This window comes from Falco cherrug, chromosome 5, assembly GCF_023634085.1.
Source record: "Falco cherrug isolate bFalChe1 chromosome 5, bFalChe1.pri, whole genome shotgun sequence".
Classification (NCBI taxonomy): Eukaryota; Metazoa; Chordata; class Aves; order Falconiformes; family Falconidae; genus Falco; species Falco cherrug.
The window spans coordinates 1,715,793-1,742,094 of NC_073701.1; the positions used below are offsets into that span (position 1 = coordinate 1,715,793).

The 26,302-nt window shown below is 43.2% G+C and overlaps 1 long non-coding RNA gene across 9 annotated transcripts in view; it reads right to left on the reverse strand.

The window, feature by feature from the left end:
* Positions 1-867: 867 nt before the first annotated feature.
* The window catches only part of LOC114014507 (uncharacterized), a 69,096-nt gene continuing 43,661 nt past the window's right edge, over positions 868-26,302 (reverse strand). For 2 of the 9 annotated variants that reach the window (XR_008732289.1, XR_008732288.1), the window contains 4 exons: positions 19,666-19,769; positions 15,228-16,006; positions 3,107-15,133; positions 868-1,983 (listed from right to left, as the gene is read on the reverse strand). This is a non-coding gene — a long non-coding RNA (uncharacterized LOC114014507). The other 7 variants (XR_008732292.1, XR_008732293.1, XR_008732297.1 and 4 more) reach the window with 7 other exon arrangements.

Consider the following 26,302-nt stretch of genomic DNA (forward strand, 5'->3'; position numbering starts at 1 on the left):
GAGGCTCCTGAATACAGCAGCAAGGGCAGAAGAGTTGGCAAAGCGTGGGGGAGCAAACTGGGAAGGTCAAGCAGATGAGATCAAGACAGGGCAGAACCTGGTAGCACCTTTCTATTGCATAAGGGACCAGACAGCAAGTTGTGGCTAAACTGTGCTTGGAAATCCAATGTTCCTTGGCTCCTGCTTTTACACCCGTCACAGATCTACATCCTGGATGTTGCAATACAATCGCCTTGTAGTAACACACAGTACATTGCCCTTCGCTGGGCTGTATTCCTGGTGAGCACATCTGAAATATCCAACAACAAAACTGAAGTCACTTACTCACCGTAACAGGATCCGTATTTCCCTCTAGTCTCATTCAGTTTCTGCTGCTGTCTTGGTATGTGGTTTCTTCTACAACAAGGTGACTGATTTTGCCATTTTAACTCGAACTCATGCTCAAGAACCTCCTTGTTGAATGTTTAGCTGAACAGCTTTTTGAAATACCTCAAGTGGCAATCTCTTCCCATCTCCCACCTCAAAAGTGCAGTGTCCTCCCAAAGCCTTTTGGGTGCCCAGATAGCCAAGCCGAGATTTTTTTCATGCCACTTTTCCTTTCCTGTGGTTTTATCAGATTCTCGTGGTTGTTTCTGCATTTGTCATACCCAGAAGGACATCGCTGCTCCGCTCAGTGGGCCCGCAACTGACCAGGAGCGAAGCTGTGACCTGCCAGTGCTGGGGACAAAGCAGGCTGGTGCGCAGCCGGAAACTCCCCTGGATTTTAATTCAAAATAACTGAAATGTTTTCTTTAGGTGTTTTCTTTAGGTGATGGCTTTCGTTCAAACTGAAATATTTCATTTCATTAATGCAAACTCGCTGCTGTGTATTTTATTAAAAGATAAAGCTTATTATTATGCTTTTATTAAAATATTGTATTAAATAAACCAGTCTAATAATAGACATTTCCAAGTGAACTAATCAAAACATTATGGCAAGTTATACCACTGAAACTAATGAGGTCATTCACACATTTATGTAGTGGAATTATAACAAAAAAATCAGCCTAGGAAATAATTGTAGCTATCTCCAATCGTGTAAGTATGCAGTGAATACAAAAACAATACTAAAAAATTCTATATAGAGTGTAGAAAATCAGGAAATAGTAGATTATGTAAATACACTTCTGACCACTGAGGCAGGTGGGAAAGGTAGCATTCACATAAAACAGAAAACAAAGTCTTTCAATATAATTAAAGCATATATGAAATACAAGCACAAAGCTGTGGACAAGTAACCTCAGCTGTGGGATCCTGGGACCCTGACAGCAAGCTGCTGCTGTTGTCATCTGTGTCGCCTCCTCTCCTGCCTTGCACGGGCAGCCCCACGTTCACCCGCACTCCCTCGTTTCCCCATACACATTCTGTCAATCTCGTCCCCCTTCATTTTCTGCTGCCTCCTTCTCTTCCTCACCACTCATTTTCACTCCTGTCCCAGCCCATGATTCCCATTCAGGCTATTGACACCCTGCATCCTCTTCTGACCCATCCCAGTCACCCACCTTCCTACGGCTCCCTTTCTTCTCCCCCACCCTTCATTTTCTCAGGAATTCCTACCTCCCCTCTAGGACAGTTGTATTTTGAAGCTGCCTGAGCCTGCAGGCTCTCCCATCAGCCTGCCCTTGCACCCACAGCCCTGTGAGCCCACCAACAAAGGCTAGCAACAGTCTTCCATACCTCCTGGAGCTGTGTCCATCCATCTCCCCGCTCTTCCTCACCTTCATCTTTTGTTTCCTGCAGTCACCTACAGCGACAGGTGCTCTGAAATCATCTTTTCTTCTTCTCCATTCACTCCTTGTTGCCTTTCCTCAAGTGGCTGGCTTGGTGCCATTAATGACCTGCTGGGCCCTTAATCTCTTCCACAGTTATTAACCAAGCCGTGTGAGGAAGGGTCAGGAATCAATGTGAATATGAAATCCAGTCTCCTCCAGGTCCAGGACAAGACTGTAAGAAAGGGCAGACAGAAAGGCCCCAATGACCTCATTCCATGTGAACCCCTCACCCCCCGCACTGCTAAACCCCAATTCCTAACATGAGACCTGCAGCACAAAGAGCAAAAACTACGTGTATCCCATGGAAAAGAACTGGTGGTATAAAAATTACAACAACAGGAAAACTTTGACGGAAACATTTTGTGCAAATCTGGCTTCAAGTTAAAGTGATGCTGTTGGCACACTGGACCTGGCAGAGATCTAAATTCCACCAAGACCTACAGCCTGGTATCTCTGTCAGGCTCTGAGGACAGCTAGTGCTCAGCCTGAGCTTAGGCTGTGTATGGATTGCCACCCAGCTTTGCAGCCACGGTGTCTGAATCTTTGTGAAATGAACGTCAGGGCCTCAGCCCGTGGTCTGCTCGTTTGCCTACCAGCAGCACCAGAAGGTGTATAGGGAGCTGTGCTGAACGCCAGAAGCTCAGCAGGTAGCCAGGGGATGCAAGGCTCTTGAAACACCAGCACTGCCTGGGGTCCCCCCCGGGGTCCCCCCCTCCTTCCTCCCTCACCCCAAAACTCGTGACAGAAGTGGTCAAGCAGATGCCCCACCAGCAAGCAGCTCTTTCCCGATCTCGGAACCCTGGATGTGGGGGCACCTACGGGGCGCACGGCACAGCAGGGCAGCTGTAGCCATTGTGTTGAGCAATCTGAGGTGAAGAACAATTTCCTTATGACCCTAAATCTGGAGAGTGGTTTAACCTGGAGTCTACAAGCAAGCCATGCCACACCTGAAAGCTGAGAGGTCCACCAGTAACCTCAGGACCCCTGTCTTAGCTCCTAATCTAAGGAGTACATGTATTTCCTCCATGCAGGCTTTGGGCCTGACTACGAAGGTCAGCAACATTTTTGGTTGAATCTGGAAAATTCTGCCATGTGGGTTCCCAGTGTGGCTCTGCTGTGGATGGACAGGTGAGTTACCTACGGTGGCAGACTGCTGCTCCTCTATCTCGACTGCAACACTAGCTGCATCACCTTACAACTGCTCATTGCCATTGTGCACAAGGACACAAAAATATTCCTTGAAAATAAATGCAAACCATGACTGGATAAACAACTCATAGCTCAATGTCACTTACGTCTCTGTGTTCCCAGGTCTCAGTGTGCCAGATATCCCACAACTGCAATACCATAGGCAGAAGACAATTGTTTTAATTGATTTTTATTGGCAGAATCCCCATCCGCAGATTGAAATTCCTGCATAAATGGTAAAACAGATCTCTTGGCAAAGGACAGAGAGATTGATTTAGCAATTGGGAGCTAAGAAAGAGGAGAAGAAACTTCCTCTTGAGGGAAGAAAACTGGGAAACAAATCTAAAACTACATTAGAAAACTCTTCTCCACAGGTACCAAAACAAAAACCAGTCAGACGCCCCACCTGCCTCCTTCCTCTCCCCCATTAAGGACCAAGGACCGAGAGGCAGGTATACTCACAGCAATTAGAATTAAGCAAACAAAACAAATTGGAGAGGTCACGAGTGTGTTACCCAAGCGTAAGAACAGGCCTCTTGCATCAGCATTTAGTGGGCCAGCATGTGAGAATGATGGATGGAGAGCCTGGGGGAAGGGAGATAAGGAAGTGTCCTCACTGCTGAAGCCCCCGTTGAGTTTGATTGGAATATGTGAGCAGGAGACTTGCAAGGAATATGGAGCTGATAATCAAAAACATGACAGGGAAACAGATGTTGCCTGCTTTGGAGACTCTCCTTGCACATTCAACACAATGGAAAGGGCTCAGATAATAAAACAGAGAGGATCCCAGCAAGAAATATAGCGTGCTGACACTTTTATGACCTGAGATGCTTACAAAATACAGAAATGGCGTTTTGTTTGCTTTCCATGCGCAGCTTGATATCACATGCTCAGCTCTCTCTGCTGCCACTCGGAGTCAGGAAGGACGATATATTTTCCTTTCCAGATAAACCTAGTGATTCTAGTCAGGTGCAGAAAGCAAATAAATTACATAAGAAGACTTTCTGTATCTATTAATCAAGAGGCTTGTCATTTTCCAGGCCTTGATCCACATGAAAGAGAGGAGGGGGAGGGGACCGAGGACGAAGGGAGGATGTGGAAGAAAGCAGAGAGAAGATTCTTGCTGGAGCTGCTTGAGAGGTTTCTCATAGCACGAAGGGCCACAGCATAGACAAACACACTGAAAAACAACTCCCTACCCTCTCCTTTTGGAGTTTTCCTCTGCAAGCCAAGGGGATGCAATCCAAGAGGAGGAATGCACGAACCAGAAATATCCCATTATGCTTTTGCAGCAGTTGTTCTAACATTTCCTTCTTCTTTTGAATGTTGAGAGGAAAATTCCCTGCCGCTGAAAAAAGGACACACATTCAACACCTTGCCTTCACGTATGTCCCCACAGGCCATGCCCCATGCTTCGAGGTGCCCTTCCAGCACCTAGCCAGGTATTTCTGGAGTAGAGCAAGGCAGTCATGAAGCAACAGCGTTGGCTACTTATACAGATAAAGGAGGAGATAATTTTCAGACCAGTCTGCAATAACTCTATCAAGTAGAGAGATACGATGGTAGTTTGCCTGAGAAACTGGCTCTATTTCACTCTCTGCAACTGACTTCACATGCAGCATTCAAACAAGACTCAGAATAACCTTATTAAGGCCATCATATCTACTTTCTTCCTTGGATTGCTGTGAATGTAAATCAATTAATATTTATGGCATTTTTGAGATCTTCCAAGAAAACAAACTAGAAAAGAATAAAATTACTGTATGGAAGGACTGAATTATTGCTGCAGCCCAAACATGAATCAGAATAATATCCCACATGGAAAACTGTCAGGAAAGTTCTTGAACCAGGAACCTGGTTCACAGCCAAAGAATAAATCTGGTTCTCTCTGAATCAACTGCCTGAGAAAATCTGTCTACACACTGCTAGATAGGCATGCAGCAACAAGATGGGCAAAGCAATTTTCTCTCTGAGGATTCTTACCAGAGCTAACAACCTGGCTTGGGGAAGCTGGTCTCTCTACGTTCCCTCTACCATTTGTGACAAGAAAATGGCTTTTCCCAGAGGCACCTTGGAGGACTGGAGCTTGGGCTCTTCTGCACTGCTTCCTGGAGCTGCCTGTACAACCGCGTGGCTCTCACCTCTCTGATTTCTGCACAGAAATGGGCAATGAAGCAGTTAGTGCCCACAGCTGAAGTATTATTTTGCCCAGGGATGTGGTGGAATCACCATCCCTGGAAGTGTTTAAAGAATGCACGGACGTGGTGCTTAGAGGCATGGTGTAGCGGTGGACTTGGCAGCCCTGGGTCAATGGTTGGACCTGATGATCTTAAAGGTATTTTCCAACCTAAACGATTCTATGATTCTGTTATTGTGATTGCAGCAATGGTTCTAGTTTTGGTGTCCACACCCATGCGAGCATGGCAGAAATTGGCAGGGGTTCAGAAAACAATTTAATGACTAATACGAGGTCAGGACTAACTGCTGTATAGTAAGGAAGGCAGACAGACGCAGCTTACCCTATTGGCACTTTAGAAGGGATTTCACCTTACCTACAAGTACCTATGTGGGGAAGAGGTATCTGATAAGGAAGTGGCCTTTAATTTAGCAAGAAGAGACTACAAGAGTTACAAATTTGGATTAGAAAGCATTTGTAATTAAACACTGAAATCACCTACTGGGAGACATGAGGAATTTTCCATTACAAAAATGCTTTACATCAAAACTGAAAAGATTTGCAAAGGATATGCTATAACTCAACCACAGGCTACTAAAGTAGCTAAAAAAAAATCCTGAGTCCTTTTGTTTTATTACTTTGATCTTAAATCCTCTAGAGACCTACAGTTTTTTGCAGCTTCCAATAACCTCTTAGTTTGTTGGCAGTCTCTGCGCTTGGTAATATTATCAACATATTCAAGATCAACCAAAGATGATTCAGTAAGTTTTACTCCTACTTTAACATCTGTTGTCAGACAGTCAATGGGAACACTGAAAATACCGGCTAACAAACATTCTTCTGGCACATCGCTGTTGAAAGTGAGTCCAGAAGACATCCGTCAAGCCTTTCATAATTAATGGCAATGCAGTTAAGTTTCCTAACTGGATACCTTAACTCCTCAGGCTGGGGATACATCTCTAGATTTACATTCTGACTTGCTACATTTATACGTTCTGTGGGTCCTGATAGCTAGAACAGAATACCAACCACAAAACCTTCTTCTCATCTGCATTCCTTGTAGAGATATTTTGTTTGTCTATGGCCTCAAGTTGGACCAGGGGATGTTTAGATTGGATATTAGGAAACATTTCTTCACCACAAGGGTTGTCAGGAATTGGAATAGGCTGCCTGGGGAAGGGGTGGAGTCACCACCCCTGGAGGAATTTAAAAGATGTGTAGATGTGGTCCTTGGGGACATGGTTTGGTGATGGACTCAGCAATGCTGGACGAGTGTTGATCTCGATGATCTTAAAGGTCTTTTCCAACCTAAATGATTCTATGATTTTAAGTGTTGCTCTCACTTTCATTATATTTCCTGTTCTGGAGGAATCCAGTTACTTAATTAATAAACCTCCCCTTTAACATTTTCTTCTGCCTTAGGAAAACCTTCATGAAGTACCTCCTGTAATATAATGCCAAAGTATTCACAGCATTAAAATATATCCTCCCAATTCCTTTTCGGTTGGAGCTCATATAATGTTATCAAGAGGGGGACAGAGGAGCAGCTAATCACTGCATCGATCTGGGCGTTAATAACCTTTACAAAGAGCTGAGAGGGCAGGTACAGCGGTGTTTGAGGACAGCCAGCAGCCAAGGTGTCCCTTAGCATGGCATCACTCCCCAAGACGGTGCAGTGTGAAGCTGACCTTGGCAATGGCATGCTGGCTTGCAGAGGACAACCAGGCTATGTGGCCTGCACTGCCCAGGCTCAGTGTGGCTCAAAGTGGCCCGCCTTTCCCCCAACATGTCGGGCATGCTCTTGAGATGCCTGCAGCATGAAGCATTCCCATTCTCTATTCGTTCTCTAATTACTGGTAGGTCTTGAAGTGCCAAGTGTCGTTCAAGATGGCAGGTAATTAATACATACCCTGTGAGACTCAGTAAGGTCCTCAATCTACAGATATCCGTTTTTCCAGTAATCCCAGCTCCTCGCTCAAATTTTCTTCCATTTTCTGTGGAGGTCCCTATTATTCTAAATGATTTTAAATTAACTAACAGGAGCTGGGATGGGAAGATGCATGATTTGCAGCATTAAAAAATTCATTATGCAAAATGTGTGAAGAATTTAGAGATGAGATATATAGATGAGATATAATATAGAGATATGAGACAGGGTAGCATCATAACGTGAATGTGTCAGTACAGTGAGCATCAGCTTCCAGGGCTGACCACACAAACCGGGGATTCCTTCTGGTTTAGGCTGTGCTATGCCATCACTGTTGACTATCAGTGGTTTGCAACAGAAGATGGCATTGAGGGTGGTTACACGTGATCACCTTCTGTTCCTGTTTCATCTTCTGGTAGGCCATAATGGGACCATCACACACCTGTGGAGCATGAGTGACGGGCTGGGAGGTGCACATTCAGCTATGCATTTGCAATGGGTGGAAATTCTGCGACAAAATGGGGCCCAGGTGGAAAGCCTGTGAGAACCTACGGATAACTGTCACACACCAGGGTTGGGGTGCTGCACCCTGCTGAGCCCACACAGCTCCTCACGCTCTGAAACCGACGCAACCACCCGACAGAAGCAAATTACATCGTAGAACGTAAGTTTTAATTCTCCACATTGTAGACATGTCCACCACACTAGATGTGGCTGTTTATAACATGTTGTCTTTCATTTTATTTGTTTTATACAGTAGGTACCCTATGCTGCTCAGGCATACCCCACCAAAAAAACCCCAACAACCTAGCATGGTTTTGCTCTGCATTTAATCTCCACTTTCCCTCTTCCACTCCAGCCTTCACAACCGCAGCATGTTTTTTCCATGCTGCATGTACTGTGTGGTCCCAACAAATAAGGCTAACTGGGTCTCCTGACATCCATTTCACTTGTAGATTTTACTAGAAAGTAAAGACAAATTATCCGAAACATTTCTCTCTATACAAGTCCTGATACTCACCCTTTCCATACGCTCAAAGGCTTGATTTAAAAGTCCTTAAGTACTAAAAAATCCACCATGTCTCTAAATAAGTTGCTTCAGTAGTTATCTAACTCCACAGCTATGCACATGCTTCATATCCAGTCTCAATTTGACCAGATTTAGCTTTCAAACACCGGGCTTCTTGTGTCAAAGCTGTAACCCATCATACAACATATGCATCCTATTGATTTTCAAAATCTAAATAGTATTTTTGTGGCCCAGCTCTTAAACCAATCCCTTGGGAGATTTAGCACCTCCACTATACAGATGAAGGTTGATGCCTTATTAATAAAGACTAATGCTAACAGAAATTTTTATAGAAGACTCATTTTTCTAGAGGAAGGGTTCATAAATGTGAAATGTGATTGGGCTGGAGCACCTCTGGCTCTCACAGGTGTCTATTCCAAAGAGAACTAGCAGGCATCATTGTTGCTGATTCTGAAATTATCTTGGCTAACACGTGTGGATCCAGCACTAAGGAATCTTGAACTTTCTTTTTTTTCCTATTTTTTTGGTAGCTAATATATGTGAGATCTTTTCCAGCGTGATCGCAGGGGAGTGTAACCAGCCTGTCGCAGCAGTAAATACTCATCAGTCCACATGAGCCATAAACGATGAAGTTCAGAAGAGCACCAGATTCCCACTTATGCATCCAACAGACAGAATTCACATACTTCCACCCTGCGCATCTAATGTTCATTCCCAGATCAATATTTTCCTCACTTCTCAAGGAAACTAGCCATATCTGCACCCAGGTCCTCTGCTGGGAAACTACCCGGGCTGGGGACAACTGTTTTTGAGACTTCTTTCTGATCATGGAACATGATCTAACCGCATTTCAAAAATGCTTAATTCCTGTTTGTTTCTAGATTATGAAAACAAGTTCTGTCTGGTGTTTAGGGTACCTTTTACCAAGACACCTCGACCTTTTGGAATGACATCGCATCTTAATAGACAGATTTCAACTGATGTACTGTCTACTACAGAACTGCAGAAAGGTCTGGAAAGGAAACTCAAGGATTCCCATCACCATTCATATGAAATTTGGTGATGCGGTCTTCTTTACAGTGAGAAAATGTCATCCTGGTCAGTTCATACAAGTGGAAGCTATGTGTGATGCAATCCTTAAATGTATGTCCATGCAGAAGAGATTTCCAGCAAGACAGAAGAATGTAAAAGGGAACCCAGTGACCAGAAACTGAAGGAAGAGAATTTCAGACAATAAATATGGTATACATTCTTGTCCATTGAAAATAGCCATTGAAGCCACTTACCCAAGCAACTCTTCACCAGTTGAGATTTTCAAATAAAATAAAAAAGAACTTATTTCTAAAAGCTCATTTAGAGATAAAGCAGAAGATACTGTTCTATTGATAGAACCACCAAGTGCAATTGCTTGGCCTATCTTATGGAAAAGCCTAGATTGTAAGTACTGTAGTGGTTCCTCTGGGCTTTAAGATCTCTGAAAACATCATCAGTGCCTTGTGTTCACAGGGCCTTAGTCTTTGTTTTACCTCTTCTGTTTTTAATAGGTTGATTTTCAGCTTTTAGCCACATGCAGCTTCTTTATGTCTAAGTGTCTCTCTTCTTGTGTTGAGCAGCTTCCTTCTGCATACGGGGCATCATCAATGGAAAAAAATTGCTCTTTTTAAAAAATACTTATCCAGACAGAGAGCAAAATGTGGTTCTATTTAGCCCACTGAGATGATGACATTTTCCTCTCACATAGCTTTCTCAGTAAGTGAGGTTTCAACATCCTCCTTTGACAGAAGCGGGAAAACAAACTTTCAGAGAACCTGCCGAGATCTCACCAGCTGGCAGATCCCCACGGAAAGTGGGTTGGAAAGCTCACTTTGGCTTCCTTGGGCTACAAAAGGGCTGGTGGGTGTGGGAGTGATGAGTGACCAAGGGGGTATGGTTTATGTTCAGAAAACTTAAAACATGATTGTACGGGGGTGGGGGTGATGTCTTTATTAATGCCTGGATGGGTTAGACATTAAAAAAACTAAGGGAGATAGAATGTGCAGTACCAGTGAAATCAAAGTGTGGGCACTGTACATGACAATCAAGAAGCATTTCTTCCCAGCAAGACCTATCATTTTTAGATTAATGTGGACTCCTGAGCTTTGCTGGCAAGGTCGGGAGAGGCCCTACATCCCAACAGTTCAGCGCCTCATTCCCTGCGTTGTGCTGCCTTACATCAGTTGTCAATGTGCAAGCCCATGTGAAACACATGTAAAATGTGATCACTCATTTTTGACGTGTTTCACTTTACGTCCTGGCCGCAACGTAGCAATGGATGGTTCTCCATAGCCTAAGGAGCTTTCACAAAAATAAAACCATTCTTCTTCCTCCCCATCCACCTCCTCCCCAGTAATTTCTCCACCTAAAGATTCAAACAGTGAGCATGTGAGAGACACAGATTTTCTGACTGGGTGAGAAATGTGACATCCAAGTTTTGTTCGTTTTCTGTCAGGGTCTACAGCTTATCTAAACAGTTTGCAATTACCCCAACTAACACCTCTGGGAAGCCAGAGCTAAGGTTGCATATGCCGCCTGTCATTTAGGAGCTTGATAAAAATATAGATAACGTTGCTTAAATAAAATGAATCTGAATTGTAAGAAATGGGAGGTAAGATTACAGATAAAATATGTTGGGAAGGACAGAAATGCAGAGTTAGCAGGGAATGCGGAGTTCTCTGGAGTATGGCTTTGAATATTGTGTATCTACACAGGAGATCACAGCACCTGTTAAATTTAATACATATTAAATCTTGTCATATCTTATATATCTGGGCAAATGTAGCATACCTTCATATTTTACTGGCAGCTTACAACTCCCAGATTTCAGTTTATGTTACAGAAAGTATGTAGTCAATTCCCAATGAAAAGCTGATTTAAAGGGCACCACTGGGGATTGTAAGGAGATTAAATTGTTTTAATATTTTCAGTACATGGAAGGGGGAATTTAAATGGGAAGCTGGGAATCCTTGTTCCTTATGTGAAACGTAAAGGTCAAGATTTTGCCATAGATACAAGAGCTGGAAGATAGTTTCTGGTTGCATAGATGTCCATATGTCCTGGATGGGTGCTTGAGTTGTCCTTAAATCACACACAATGCACACTGATGGCTCACCTTGTCAATGTACGGAGGGGCTGCAAATCTGTGTGGGTTTTTTTCATTATTATAAATGGGAGATGTGCAATGAGACAAAAGCAGATGAAAGGTTGTCGAGATCTTGAACTTTCTGGGGGTTTAGATTTTTAAGTTACCTCATTAAATTTCCCTTTAAACCTAGTTATTTTAAACTGTAATCTTTCACCATTATTTTTCATTCTTCACATACAAATAATATTTTTTATTATTTTAATCTAATTTAGATTGTTGGAGCGCTGTTTTTTCTGCGGAAGAAATGTCACCTTTTTCTAGAATAAAACTAATCTTGTGCAAAAGCCAGTGCAAGACCTAATTTAAATACCAGTGTGGGACATGAGGACTACGCTGGCTGCAGTGGTCAGATTCTGCCCTTATGGTCACACTGTTCTCCTCACAGCGCTGCATCATGATGCCCATCATTGCCAACTTGTCCATCACAAAAAAATCATGCAAGCCTTGCTTCTAGGTTAACCCCTCACAAAGCTCTAGCCATAGGGTGTATATAGCATTATACACACTACTCGTGAGTTACCACAGTTTTTGAATGAGAGAGAAGGAAACAGGAGCAGGAAAGGATGGAGAGTTTCCTCTCCACTCTACTCACTCCCATGATAAAACAAAACACATCCTATGCTATTTTATGCTTTTTTTTTTAGCATAGTCTATACCCTGTCAAAGCACTATTTCCTCTACTTCTGATAGGAACTGAGCACGCCAAGAATAAAAATCACACCCCTAGCTTACTGCTTGCATGGGGAGAGAGCACCTGTGACCTGAGAAGCTCAACGACAGCTGACAAAGCCTTCTGAACCTTTGGCTTGATGGCATTATCATGGAGGAAAACTGGATATACACAGCTCCAATGACCTCCGCAGTGCTTATCACTGCTTGGGGAAATTCCCCCGCACCCACTGAGAATTCAACGTATGCTATATCTGAGAAGGGAAGCTACAAAAAATGTTACGTGTGTCACAGCTGGCTGAGGTGGGCTTCTTTAGGCTCATAAAAATCGGCAAGCGAAGTCCTTACGGCACCTGTAGGGTTTTATTCAGCCTAGCTAATAAACTTTTGCCAAACTAGTCATAGGCACCAGTCATTGATGAAATTATCTGATTAAAAAACTGTAAAATAGGACTACAAAAGACATTGGTGTAAATAATTAACATATTTGCCTGGAAAAACATTGTTAGGAGTTAATCAAAACTATTCATAAATCCATACTGAATTTAACCATTCTACAGAGATTTTTTGTGAGGAGGACAGGAAAAAAAAGAATTTCAACATTTTCTTGATAAGAACTTTGATTTTTCTACAAAATATGTTGTTTTAAAATGGGACTACAGTTAGTATTCTTAAGAATAAAAAACAATTCACAAAATTGAAATTAATTCTCTGCCTTGGCACTGCACAAAAAAAGCATCTTGAAAGAATTTTTTATTTTTCTGGGGAAAAAAGACCAATTTGTATTGGAAAAAAAATATTATTTCAGTATTATCAACTCAGAATTCAAACTGAAAAACCACTTACTGATAAAGCACTAATGTGACACATTCAGCAACCAGCACTCAGTAAACAGTTGTAAAAAAGGTTGGCATTGACAATGGGTGGCGTTGGCGCAGTTTGGTCAGCGCTCTGCCGGGCTCATAAGCCTCTGTTCCTGCGACTGAGAGGTAACGGGTAATCACACGGGAGGTTCTCCTTCGCAACACATCATAGCTCCACCAGGCAGGGAAGGGGGAAAGACGACCGACCGAAAAGAACTGCCCCTTTTACTCATTTTACTCTGTGTCTGCCTAGAAGAACCAGAAAACCTAGAGTCGGTGGAGAAAACCTATGGTCTTGGCAGATCTGGAATTTTCCAGCCCATGTTGCTTTTGAGTCATGACAAGCCCAAAAAAAAAGTAAACAAAAAAAAAAGGCAAAAAAAAAAGACAAAAAAATGTAAAAAAATCTGTTTAAAATAATGCATCAGTTTCTATATGAATCCAAAACTGCCTCATCCAATTTGTTTCAGATTTTCCAGAAAACTTCTGCTCTGACATGAGATCATATATATGAAATGTAAGACAGACTGGGTTGCAGTTTTGGCAAAGCTGGGGAGGAAGACAAATTGGATTGTATTTCTAAAAAGAGAGTTAGGGTCTCATCTTTGAATTATCACCTATTTAGGCAAGTCCTGCCACTCGTGACACTCTAATCGTTAGAAATTATTAAAAGCGCAGTAAATATGTTACTGGGAACTACTTTGCCCTGGCAAAGAGATCACAGAGCATGTAGGAGGAGGAGACGTAAGGAAAACAAGGATGTGTGCGGAGACCACAGAGAATAAAGAGGAAGGAGTTACAAAAAACTTGTGAGGATGCTGTGTGCAAGGAATAGCTGCCAGTGAGCGCAGGGGACTGTGGTGTAGGCGGAGTTTAAGGACCACAGGGGACAGTGAAGTACAGAAGGGGAAAAACAAAGAGAAGTTGAGACTGGGGAGGTGAAGAGCCTCCTGAGGAAAGAGAAGGAAATAAAATGTAATTTTCCCGGAGTCATCTCAAATCAGAGAGGAGGGAAAGCAGTTTATGCTGTTGCTGGCAAAAAAAAAAAAAAAAAAAAAAAGTAAAAAAGTGGATGGCCTAATCACTTGGGTGGACTTGGACTTGGGACACCCAACCTCCAAGCATTTGTACTGCAGGAGAGCTCCAGCACCGCCGCCCACCTTGCTGCCAGCTCCCTCTGCACTGCAGGGGACCTACCATCGCTCCCCGGCCAAATGCACCCCCATGCAGGCGTTGTTAATGGGTAAAGTCAACACAAAAATGTAATTAGTAAACTATGCTCTCAACGTAACCCCAAAGCAGCTTACACTGTTTGAAACATGCATAAGGATACCTGGGCTACAGAAAATCAGGTAAGGTCATCCAGTTGTGCTTTCAGTGTACTGAAGGTCACCACCTTAAAGACATGAAACACTTCAAAATAAAATACATAATGATAAACTACAGCACCCAGTAATAGTCTGCCACAAAAGAATTCTGAGCTTGAACATCCCCCCCCCCCATCTCCTGTCTTAAACCCCTTTGAATGCCTCGGGATAATGGCTTTTATTACTTTTTGTCCTGATTTCATTTTTCCTTTGCAAAGAAGAAAATCTCTGTTACTTTTGGAAAGACGCTGGAGGGAACCTGAGGTGTCATGGCGCTCACTGCCAGAAGCACATCTGAAGGCAGCCTACTTGGCAGGAGGAAAGCGACTGGCCCTGCCTGTCAGCTGCATGTGTTTCCTGGTCTTTCTTCTCCCTAGCGTTACCACATGTCCCAAAGTACGCTACAAAGCATTCGCAGGAACTGCAGGCTTCCCACCCAAACAAAAACGCCAAAACCAACGCTGCAGTTCAATGTGCACGGCGAATTATGGAGCCCGGAGGTGGGTTGCTGCTCCACAGCTGACACAAGTGGTTAAGACATTTGAATTTTGCACTTTTTTTACAGGCAAGGGGGAGCAGGGAGGAGGTTCGGTTTATTTTTTCCCCTCATCACTCTGCCTTTTGAGGGGAGAGCCAGGACTATGGGCATTTAGGTGATGTCATCTGCTAGACAGCTGCCATATGGAGAACATGAAATGGAAGTTTTCTACCCAGCTCCTGGCAAACCTGCAGCAGATGCCATGTGACTGCTCAAAGCAGGACGCTGAGATGCAACAGGCGTGATCCTCATCCTGTAAAACATTCCAAGGGGCCACTGGCACAACCCAGGCGGCGGATCCGTGGGCAGATGTTTCATCCCAGCAGCTCTCTTGCAGCCTGCATCTCCTCCAAGGGCTGGTGTCCAGGGAAGGACTACATTGGCTGAAAGAAAGCAGAACACAGGGCCTTAAAATGAACATCCCAAGTCACCAAAGTAGGCAAAAATCGCACCATGTAATCCTTTTAAAATATTTACCAGCCCTGTCTTAAAGTTTTGTTCAGCTTCCAGTTTCCATTATTTCTACCGATGCTTTTCCTCATTCTCCCAATTCACAGCACACATTTGCTCAGAGCCATTTGTTCTTGTGCCAGGATGGTCACTCTGCTTGGATTGCTCTGCTGTACCCCACTGCTTGGCCCTGGATTATGCGTAGGGAACATTAGCATCTTCTTCCTGGTCTTCTGCACGGCTGAGTCAAAAAAAACCAAGTTGTCTTGGTGTCCACACGTAAGACAGGCTTCCTATTCACAGACACTCCAGCAGGCATCCTCGGCAAATTTACCTCCAGTTCAGCCTTTGCCAGGCACGAGCTGTGTACTCACTGAACTCTGCTATCACGATAGTACAGAAATGTCTCAATACACTGTAGGATGAGGTTTGTTTTCTCCACAGTCATAGTGCACCAGTGACTCACAGCCAACCTGCAAGCAAGCAAAACCTCTTACCTCGCTCTGCCCTCCCCTCTCTACACACCAACATTCATGGCCAGCTGCTTTTTCCTGGGTCAGTCATGACCTTTTCTGTGCTGACGATGTCCCCAGCTCCATGCCATCAGCAAAAGCTGCATTGCTTTCTCACGTTTTGTACATTACTGAAACCAGCCGACGAGATCCGTCCCACCTCCACAGGCTCCCACACCGCTCCTTACCCAAGAAGGTTTGTCCTGGGAATCACTAGGGTTTAGGTACAACATGGAAAGATGTCCAGCCAGAGAACCCAGCGTCCAAGAGAGAAGGGAACTTGAACTACGGACCCTGTAATGCAATAGAAAAGCTTATTTTAATAATGAAAAACATTTCCAAAAAAAATCAAAATGAAACATGATTTGGGGATGTTGAAATGTTGTGTTTATATGAAGATGTCAAAAAAATTTACCTTTCTAGGTAAAGCCTTTCAGAACTTCCACTGCAGAAAAGCGGATGGTCCAAGCATTTGATATGCTAATGTTCAGGCAATTTTTAGAAAAATGTATTACCTAAATATTTCTTTCCGTTCATTACTAAAATTCAAAATGAAGGTCACTTTTGGATCAGTCACATCAGACTCAGAGATTCAGCTGGAACACAAATGTTAATATATTTATGCACCAAATTAGACAGGTGACAGTTGGCACAGTTATCAGTTCATAAGCAAAAACAAAGCGAAAATGCAGGCTAGACTGCAAGGCTGCTCATCAAGAAAAACACTCCCTATCAAAATTACGGATTTTGCAATGAGGAGTAGTATCTGTTGGGATTACAACCTTATTCTCTGTCATAGTAGTTGAACTTTTAACTTGCTGGAGCAAATTGAGAAAAGAGCAAATGTCTGTACCTGTAGCACCCCTCTTTCTTGCTCTAGCACTTAAAACTCACGGAATTCAGCTGGTTATTCTCATATCTGCCTGTGTTCTCATGTGGTGTTCCCCACTAGTGTTAATCTGAGTGGGAATCAGCCACGATTTCATCTTGAATTTGAAATAATACAACAAAAAACCCTACATGAAACTATAGACATAGGAGAAGAATTCTGGAAATATGTTTTCTGGCTTTAAAAACTTTCAGGGTTTTTAAACAAAGTTTTCCAAACTGACTTTGCAGAAGAATCAAAACGCATAAAATTGGCTTCTGCAAAAAAAAAGCAAAACGTCTTTTGAATGGGCAGGTTGGCATCTTTTATTTTAATTTCCCACGTTTTGCTTTTTTGTTAGGAGGCTATGTCAAAGTGAAAATGCTGTATATATTATAGACATGATCTATGACGCAGAACAATATTTATAACATGCCTTTAAAGTTATGTAATGCTGAGAACAGAAATGCAATTAAAGTAGAGAGGAGAGGAGAGGAAGTTCTGCACTCTGCAGAGCGTGCTGTCTCATCTTTTAAACGATGCAACATGATGGAAACCAATAAATGTTTCTGCAGAGGTGACTGGTTTCTTGTATGATGTATTGATATGGGAGGAGTTGATCTCAAAGATGCATTTTTTTCAAAATCAATTTTTCAAATTCATTTGGGGAAAACAATGACATTTTCATTTTCTTTGTAAGAAAAGTATGTGCTATCTTCCCCATATGTTCTCCGAAGAGTGCAAGCAAAAGAGGGCATTTGGAAGTTATTTTCTAGTTTGTACTAAATTATTTCATGTGTTTCAAAAATAAAAAGCCGTGTTTATGCGCACGGCTATATTGCAGAGAGCCAGACAGCTTCTCAGAGATGGGAACCCAAGATGACAGTGGCATCAGAGACTTTCTCAGGGTGCCAGCTACACCAGAGAGGTGGCTTGTTTTCCACTGACAGAGTACAGGTAATTAATTTCCTCATTTCACTTTCACAGAGATATTATTTTTTTTTATTTGCTTTTCATATAGCAACTTAAATATTTATCTCTCACTAGTTCCCATCTGCCACATTCCCCTCCATGCAACTGTTTGCTTGTGACTGATAAGTACCAGAAATGTGCCAAGTATTCACCTGTGTTAAATGCCCATAGGATACCAGGTATCAGAATTGTTAACCCTTCTCAAAACATATAGAATGTAACTTCAGGGCCATATCCCAAAAGTTCCTCGCCACAAAGCTGCCCACAGATCTTTGCCTTCTAGTGCTCCGAGCAGAGGGCAGATTGATCAGAAGAGCTGACACCACGCAGCCATGTAACCAGCGGTGCACAGCAGTGCCAGCAGCACTGATGACATCCCCATCGAGAGACATTCCCCTGCATCCCTGAAGAGTTGTGGCCTGGGTAACTCATGCCGCTGTGCCTCTCCAGCACGGTGTCCCAGATAACTCCTTCACGCCCTGCCGCAAAGGACTGGTGGTGAGAGAGATGCTGTGCAAGACAAAAGTCTGACAGCTGGGGAGAAGAGAGGCACCAAGTAAACCATTTACACTGCAAATCTTAATTTCTGGGGACATGTCGACTCTCTATGGAAAGAATCCAAATTCCCTGGGAAAATGCCCAAATCAAATAAAAATTCAACACTTTTCAACCAGCTCTAGCATACAAACAAAACAAGAGGGTGAAAAAATGAAAATGCATCCAACTGCAGTAATTTGGAAGAGGTTTATGCTCATTATTATCTCATTTGCTTGATTTTCTTGGGGGGGCTTGACCTGTTTGGGAATATGAATTTTGCCTTCCCCTGTATCAGAAGAGCAGGGTGTATACAAAGGGAAATGCAGACCAAAGCCTGACGACACAGAAAGGAGAGATGGCACAGAAATGGAGCAGAGGAAAGGAACGGGGTAAGGAATGTGCATGAAAAGTTGAGAAGGCTGCTGGTTATCAATGCCAAAATAATATCCAGCAACTGAGGGTCACAGCCTGAAGACATCACACAAGGTGATGGAGAGAGCACTGGGGATCACAGGCAAACCCGGCTGGTTTTCCTCCCACTTCTTCTATCCTCCAAGGCACAACAGCTGCAGGTGAGGGTGTTGCATCAGGTTTGGAGTCCTATCTAGACCGTTCCCATGCACCAGTTTTACACAGCAAAATATAACCAAAATTTTATTCTGGGAAGTCTCTGCGTATATAATGCACATGTGAACTTTCCAGAGAGAGGGCTCCATAGATCACCCTCTTCTGTATCAGGTGAGGAGGGTCCTGAAGGCACCTGGACTCATTCGCAAGACCATGTACAAGGATAATTAAGCTCTTGTATATTCATGCCTATGTAATGGGAGGCAGATTATTGCTGATCACAAAGTCAGCTCCCCACACATTTTAAAACCTGATCCTTCTGCTAAGCCGCTCAGACCTGGCAAGCCCGTCTCTTCAAACCCAACCATGTGCCCTCAGCTGAAGCAGTTCAACATGCGAGGGCATCACCAACGGCTACACTTGTATTTCTCCCTCACAGAAGCACCAGAAGTGGACAGAGTGGGACTTTTGCAATAACAACTTCAGAAATGTGAACATTTATAAAAGAGAAACTTGAGGGGAGAAAGCTCAATTGAGCCTTTTAGCATGTCACACCAGCCTCACGTGAGATCCTCTCCAAAATGGATATAAATGCATCAAAATGAACAATGAATCACAGCAGGTTAATTGTGATGAAAATGTTCTTGCTGTAGTTATTTGTTATTACAGCTTGATTTTGGACAGGATCTTATGAATTCTGACCTATTTTTTTCCCTCTCCAGCTATATAAGACTATGCCACACTCAGAACTGGGATCAGGCTAGTTTCTTATGGGTATAATTAGTTATTTAAGGAGCAAATATAGAAAGTAAAGGTGTTCTGACTGAGGCAAGCTTCAGTGACCCAAGGATTAGCCAAGTGAGGACCGAGCCATGTAGATATCCATTTGGACCCTCCTACCAGGGTGCCAGAATAACATTCTGTGCTCTTCCAGGAGTCTGGACACAAGCCAGTGCCAACAAACCATAGGTACAGAAAGACAAGCCACATTTTACAGAGCCGAGCTTACCCCACCACACTGCAGAGGTTTTGAGTAACCAGCAAACACATCCAGTGACTTGGGGTGTGAAGTCAGGGCTACTGCTGTATTAGCCCTGCCTCATTAAGTCTGCACTGGGAAAGAAAAGGGTGCGCACAATATTTTTAACATTTCCTTTTCAAAAGCCTAGAACTGAGAAAAGAGAAGAAAAACAAACACATGCATTTTTGAACAACCAACAAAAGCTGACAAATCCCAGCCCCAAAGTACTGAGAAACGGCACTCTAAAATTTGGAGGTTAGGTTTTAAGAGGAATACGTGAATAGCTCAAAGAAAATAAGATTATTTTGTGGAATCTTTCATTTTCAGTAAAAACCCTCCTTTTTTTATTTCACAAAGTGAAGTTTGGATGGACATTTTTTTAGCTAGCTCTCCTTGTAATCAGATATATAGCTCTAAGACCAGGCACATGGGCTCATTTTGCTAGGACCCTAGCAAAACATAAGCTCTTCTTTGACTTCATGGAAATGAAAGGAAGCCAACTTCTTACGTTAGACTTTTGTTTCCCTCCTTTCGCTCTTCAGGACAAGTGAAGAGTTCTGAAAAATGAGCTGAACTAAACGCATGCACTCTCAGAAAATTGACACAAGACATGCATGCTGTGGTCCCAGAACTGCAGGTCATTATATCTGGTAATACCTCACAGAAAACTTCAAAACAACAGTCAGAAATAATGTTTATCAAACACTCCCATTTTTGCATTGCTCTGCTCCTGCTAAAAGAAATACGGATATTTGCATAAAAACTGCTTTGATCTTAATTTTGTTCTTTTAAGACACACACGTTCTGCTGTTTAGTTCTCACTGGGATTCACAGATTTCTTCTGTGAATCCCCAGTCCACATCACCAATAGTGATGTGCTAATTTTGGACTAGAGTTCTGCTACTTGGGCAAAGATCAAAAAAATAAGAGGCTATTTTCTTGCAAGTACTTGGAGAAGTGTTAAAACCTGGAGCCAGAGGGAGAGCATGCAGGTCAACCAGTGGGCTGCTAGTTCTGCCGCCCTGCCAAGCTCACATTTGTTGTAATGTGAGCAGGCGGGGGCCACTGGGGCCAGGTCCAGATGCAGGGGGAAAACCAGACTCTGCCCAACAAGAGCTTAGGCTACAAATGCCACCAACATCCCTGAAATCAGATTAACAGAATTGTCTGTATCCACAGAAGAGGTTTTGGGGTTTTTTCCCTTAAAATGATCTGGGTTGTCTAAGTTCAGTAAGCTACTGGAACATAGTGTCATGGCCTTCACCAGAGCAGTCCCTTTCATCTTAATGGACTGCTCACAGGCTACGTGGCTTATTTAAGAATGCTCCAAATTGAAGTTTAGAACATCCCATCTCTGTGCTCCCATTTGATATCTGCTCCAGAACAGCGTGCCTGCACAGTGATGTCACTTCTCCATAACTGGTTTGTCTCTAACATGTAAAAAATGTTAAATAAAACATCCTTACAGGCATTTTGCAGGCTGTGAAAAGAGACTGGCAGTAGATGGTTCCATACCCAGTACCTTAGGTGCCACCGCCTGCTCTGCAGCAAGAACATTCATGGAAATCAAAGGCAAGATGGTAAATGTGTTTAAAATGTAACTTCGCTACAAAATTCTTCTTAAGTCTTGCACTGGGGGAGAATGAAACAGAACAGGATCTTATTCCTTTCGTATAGCAACCCATCCTAGCACTGTAATTTTCCTTTGGGTTATCTTCCTTCAGGTTATTTTCAAACTCTGAGTTCATTTAGAGCTGGTTCCCAGATGATCCCCCTCTCCCAGCCATGCAGGCTGGAGTTTGCTGGCTACAGGGCAGGTGCAGCACCTGCAGATGTAGCATGACCTTTTCCAGATACTCAAAGAGCACATCCATCAGGAAAACGATCCTGTTCACAAAACACACAGTGACACTGTGGAACTCATTGCTCCAGGAAACTGGCACAGCTCAAAACCTAACAGTAATAAAAAAGGACGGGATAGTTATGTGGCTCTCAAGAACATCCACAGTTGTCACAGGCAACGACAGCAAACATTTTGTGTTTGAGGGCTTACGTCGCTTCCTAACTCCTGAAGATCTGGATGGCACTGGACAACAAGGTCAAATTAGCCTCTTCTCACCCGCTGCGCCACAGGATCCTCAAGCCTTCCTCTGAAGACCATTCTAGATCATGTGGGTTCTTGACAATGGACTGGATGGGCAACAGTCGAACAAGGTCATCAATTCCCACTTATCTATACGACAGAAGAAGGGAGAGGAGAGTTCAGTTGCCCGATGTTTTCCCTTCTTCGCCCCTTTCCATTGAGATTTGCTAACAGCTGCCAGGTCCTTCAGTGCCTCTCACCCACAAAGCTCAAAGTGCTCTCTGTAGAGGTTATGTCCTGCCATCACCAGCCTAGAAAAGGATGTCAAAAGAGCTGGAATGACTTTTGTTAGCTGTCGCCCAGAAGCTGAGGGTAAGAATCAAGAAGAAAACCCTGACATGTTTCTAGACCTTCATAACTTTGCAGCCATGCTGGTATTTTCTTGTTGAGTGCGCGTGTCAAGATTCTACCCACTGTAGGCTGGTATCCAGCCTGCTGCCTTCTTCTAATCAGACTGGCTTCTCGCGTTGGGATTGTGGTGGGCTCTGCTTTGAAATGAGATGCCTGAAAATGGTTGACACCTGTAGTCCTCTGGCTCTTGGGAAAATCTGTTAACCTTCAAGAAAAGTCTTGGAGAGGAGGGACTTTCAAGTTTTACAAGATGGTGAAGTTCTCTTTGGTTCCTTTAAAAAGCATTAGCAAAGGTCAGATTAACAAGTCAACACTGAAACTAGATATGACCAAGACTCCCAAAATTGATGCAGAAAAGAAAAGAGGTGGGTGGGGACAGGGTGTGGGGGAGAAAGGCCCACAACACAACATTGGCTCTGATCCTTTCCCCCTTGTTGGGCCTGGGGCACACTTGATAAGGTGAAGGGAAATTGTAAAATTAGACCTGGCAACCTACACAGAGAGGCCCAGTGCAAAGCCCTTGGCCTGAGGCAAGCTGAGAAAGTTGAGGAATTGTGGGGGAAAGGGGACTTGGCAGGCTAACTTCCTGTGGCTGCATCCAGGGCTAATTAGTTTTCAGTGTTCTGTGTGTGTTTGAATGGAAATGAGCCAGCACTGAGAGGCACGGGGTGAGGAAATCAAAAACACATGCACCAAGAAGGAAGAAGGGGCGGGGGGCGGGGGGGGGGGGGGGTGTAGGGAAGGGAAGAAAAAAAAAACCAAAACCTGTCCTTTTTAGCTACATTTTCTTTTTCGGGAGGGCATCTCATCATTTTGTTCCATGAGCACTAAATCACCCTGGCTCCCCTGTCTATCACATCTCACATCTGCTTCAGAACTCATTAAACATCAAAAGGCCTGCCCTATCAGTTCTGCTTAGTTAGAAGTCTGAGTTACTAGAGTCCTAACCAGGGAAGATTTTGTATGTTTTTAATAATAGCTTAAGGAACTTCTTAGCACCCCATAAATTACTTAATGCAACAAACTCTTCCTGTGGACCAGCAAATGTTTTACAGAGGAGTTGAACGCTGCCTTAACATGCTTGTGGTCAGTCCAGAGTTACATAGCAACCTGCTTAAATGAACCTTTAATGCACGTTTCAGTTTAGGAATTGTTTTCCCATGTATCCTCTCCTGCCGCTAGCCCACTCTCATTTTTACTGCCGCTCTAATTTTATATAACTACATTATAACTTGTATTTCCACAGCATTTTGATCCTTGAGGACTCAAAGTCAATCATTAAAGCAGCGATCAGAACGCTGCGGCACCAATGAAACCTGCCTACCTCTGCCAAACCCCTTCCCCCACCCCAAACACACATGGACGGTGCCCTCCACTGCCGCATGTGCCAGGCAAACGGTTCATGAAAATAATTTATACACAGGAAACACAATGAACACTCCAGTGGGCGTTCGTTATTAGGAGTACCACAAGAGCTCTTTAAAATGAACTGAGCCTAGACCGAGTGCTTGTTATTCAAACAAAAGCAAACCAACTTCCATCAGGACACTCAAAAACTTTTTGTTTCTAGTGAAGTTTTTTTTCTGCCTAATTTGAAGTTTCTGTCAGCAGTATTATCACTAAAGCACTTCCATCCCCTTTTCTAGACTCACAAACACAGGGTTTGCACTTTTCCTCATGCTCAGGAATTACTAAATCACTTTTGGTCACACTTTTTAAAAAATCTAACCAGTGGTCAGACTGGAAAACGTTGAGTCCCATAGGCAAACTTTTCAGATGGTGATGGGCAAATCAAAAAAAGAGGCTTTGAACTGAAAAAAAAATTGATTTAGCAATCATCTCCACTTGACTGACTCCGCTAAGCTTCATCATTTAGTTGCAACTGTTTCTTCTTCCATCTGAGGCTGGGGCATATCTACACTTCAGACAGCCTGAGGTTCTGCAGCATCCTTGACCCCTCAGGGTTGCCTTGATTCTTGCTAGAGCCCCAAAACTCAGAATCTCTTCTCTCTCAGTTCTGGGTGCAAGAAATCAACATCTCACACTTAAAAAAAAAAAAAAAAAAAAAAAAGGAGAAAAAGTTAGAAAAAAAGCTATTAAAGAATGGTGGTCAAAAATAGCAAAAAACATAGTTGTATATAAATGTTTCTCTTTATTTTCATTTACCAGGAGTGACATTCTAGCCTAAAACGTATATAAGAATGTCTCTTCCAAAAACTTACAAATCAACAAAATATGTTTTTTCACATTTTTTTTCATTTTTTTTCCAAATATCAGCATAAGTAAAAGGAACTAAAAAATAAATAGCATGGCCCTCAGCTAAACTTATGGAGCCTGAGCAGAGATGTGTGTTAGCACATCCATTCCAAGGCTCCACGTCTCCGCTGGCTATCTAACCCTACCTTTGTGCAGGTGAAACAACCTTGGACATCTGAGGTGCTATTAGACTAGAGTCAAGGAAAAATGAAGTCAATGGCAAGTTACTAACCCTCTTCTAGGCTCGCTGTTGCTTGCCAACGACCTGTGGATGCTGCTCACTGAAGGAGATTTCCCTTCCCAAATGCAGCGTGCCTGGGTCCTTGCAATTCATTGGGGGGCAGTCCCGCCAAGCAGCCAGGGGCTCCTACCCCTGCGGTGGGGGCAGACAGCCTCTAAGGGAGCACACATGCCCCATGCTCACTCCTCCTTCACACAGAGTGTTCCCAGTGCTCTCCAAGCAGATCAGATTTAACAGAAAAGTACCAAGTTTATTCCAACGTGATGCACCATTAGGGAAGAAGTTACTTGGTTCAGGACTAAATATGAAGAGATACAGTCCAACAGGAGGGATGCCTAGTTCATTTAGCTCCATTTCAGGATCTGTGTGGCACTCCCTCCAATGACATGGCTGCTGATAGGACAATTTCACAGCTGTCAGAGCTGCCAGCGAAATTCCTGGGAGATCCATGGCCTCTGTTCATTGCTCCTCTAAAGAGGGACCTTTACCTGGGATAAGCTTCCCATAAGAAAACCCCAAGTGACCAGGGGTCCTGTTCAGTGTACCCATGCCTCTGGGGACTGTCTGCAGCCCTTCACCTTGACAAGTAATGCAATTAAGACATCAGCTTATAAGAGATCATCAGTGAAATGCAATGAGCCACAGTATTAGTCTCTCTTTATACTCTGCTTAAGGAACAAAGCATCAAGCTAGTCAATAAACCAACTCCCTTGTACGATGCAAGGCTGACACCCCCTACAAAACATGATGTTGGGGATTAAATTTAGTCCTTGAGAGTTCACATACGTCTAAGCACAGAGCTGTTCAATGGCTTATGACTCCAAAACTATTTACTACACAAATATACTTAAATGACAGAGAGGAATCCAGCTTACTAGCTCTAAACAGAGACTAGGCACATCAGGAAACGATGACAACTTGAAAGTAAGACTGAAAAATGCCTCAGCCACTGACCACTGTGCTTGAAAACCCGCATCAGATCATGAATATTCCAGAACCACTGGAAGACTAACATCACTAAAATGAAAAGTACCTAGAAGGTATCACTGCATAGGTAAGTCTTTCAAACAGGTTGGCCATGTGCTCGGGATCTGAAATCAGCTACGTTCAGCCCTTAGCTGATGTTCTCCAATACAGCGTCCAACAGCTGTAGTCTTCCTCCTGTAACTGCTATTTTCCTCTCTATTCAAGATTTGTATCCTGCACCAGTTTAAATTAAGCACCCCTATGGAGGAAATGACAGGTTCTGAGTGAAAGAAGCTCTAGGGAGTGTGTGTGCTTTCCCACTCTTTGATTTCTCCCTTCATGTGGAGCTCACACTGCCTTGGGATGATATTTACTCTTAACTTAGAGTCGAAGAACATATTTGCTTTCTGTTTTTCATTAAATACAGAGGGTTTCACAAAAGAGGCCATTTTTCATCAAAAAATTGTTTTCAAGTGAAAAATATCTATCAGCTCTACTCCTGACTCTAAACAATTCCTGGCCTAGGAGCACATTACTGTGACTTTACAGTTCATAGAATGTGACTCAAGAAATGAGAAAAATGTTTTCAAGAAGTTACCACAAATACTTTTTTTTTCTAAAAAACGAAGTATTTATATCCCAGCTAACAGTCCAGCTGGTAGCCTGCA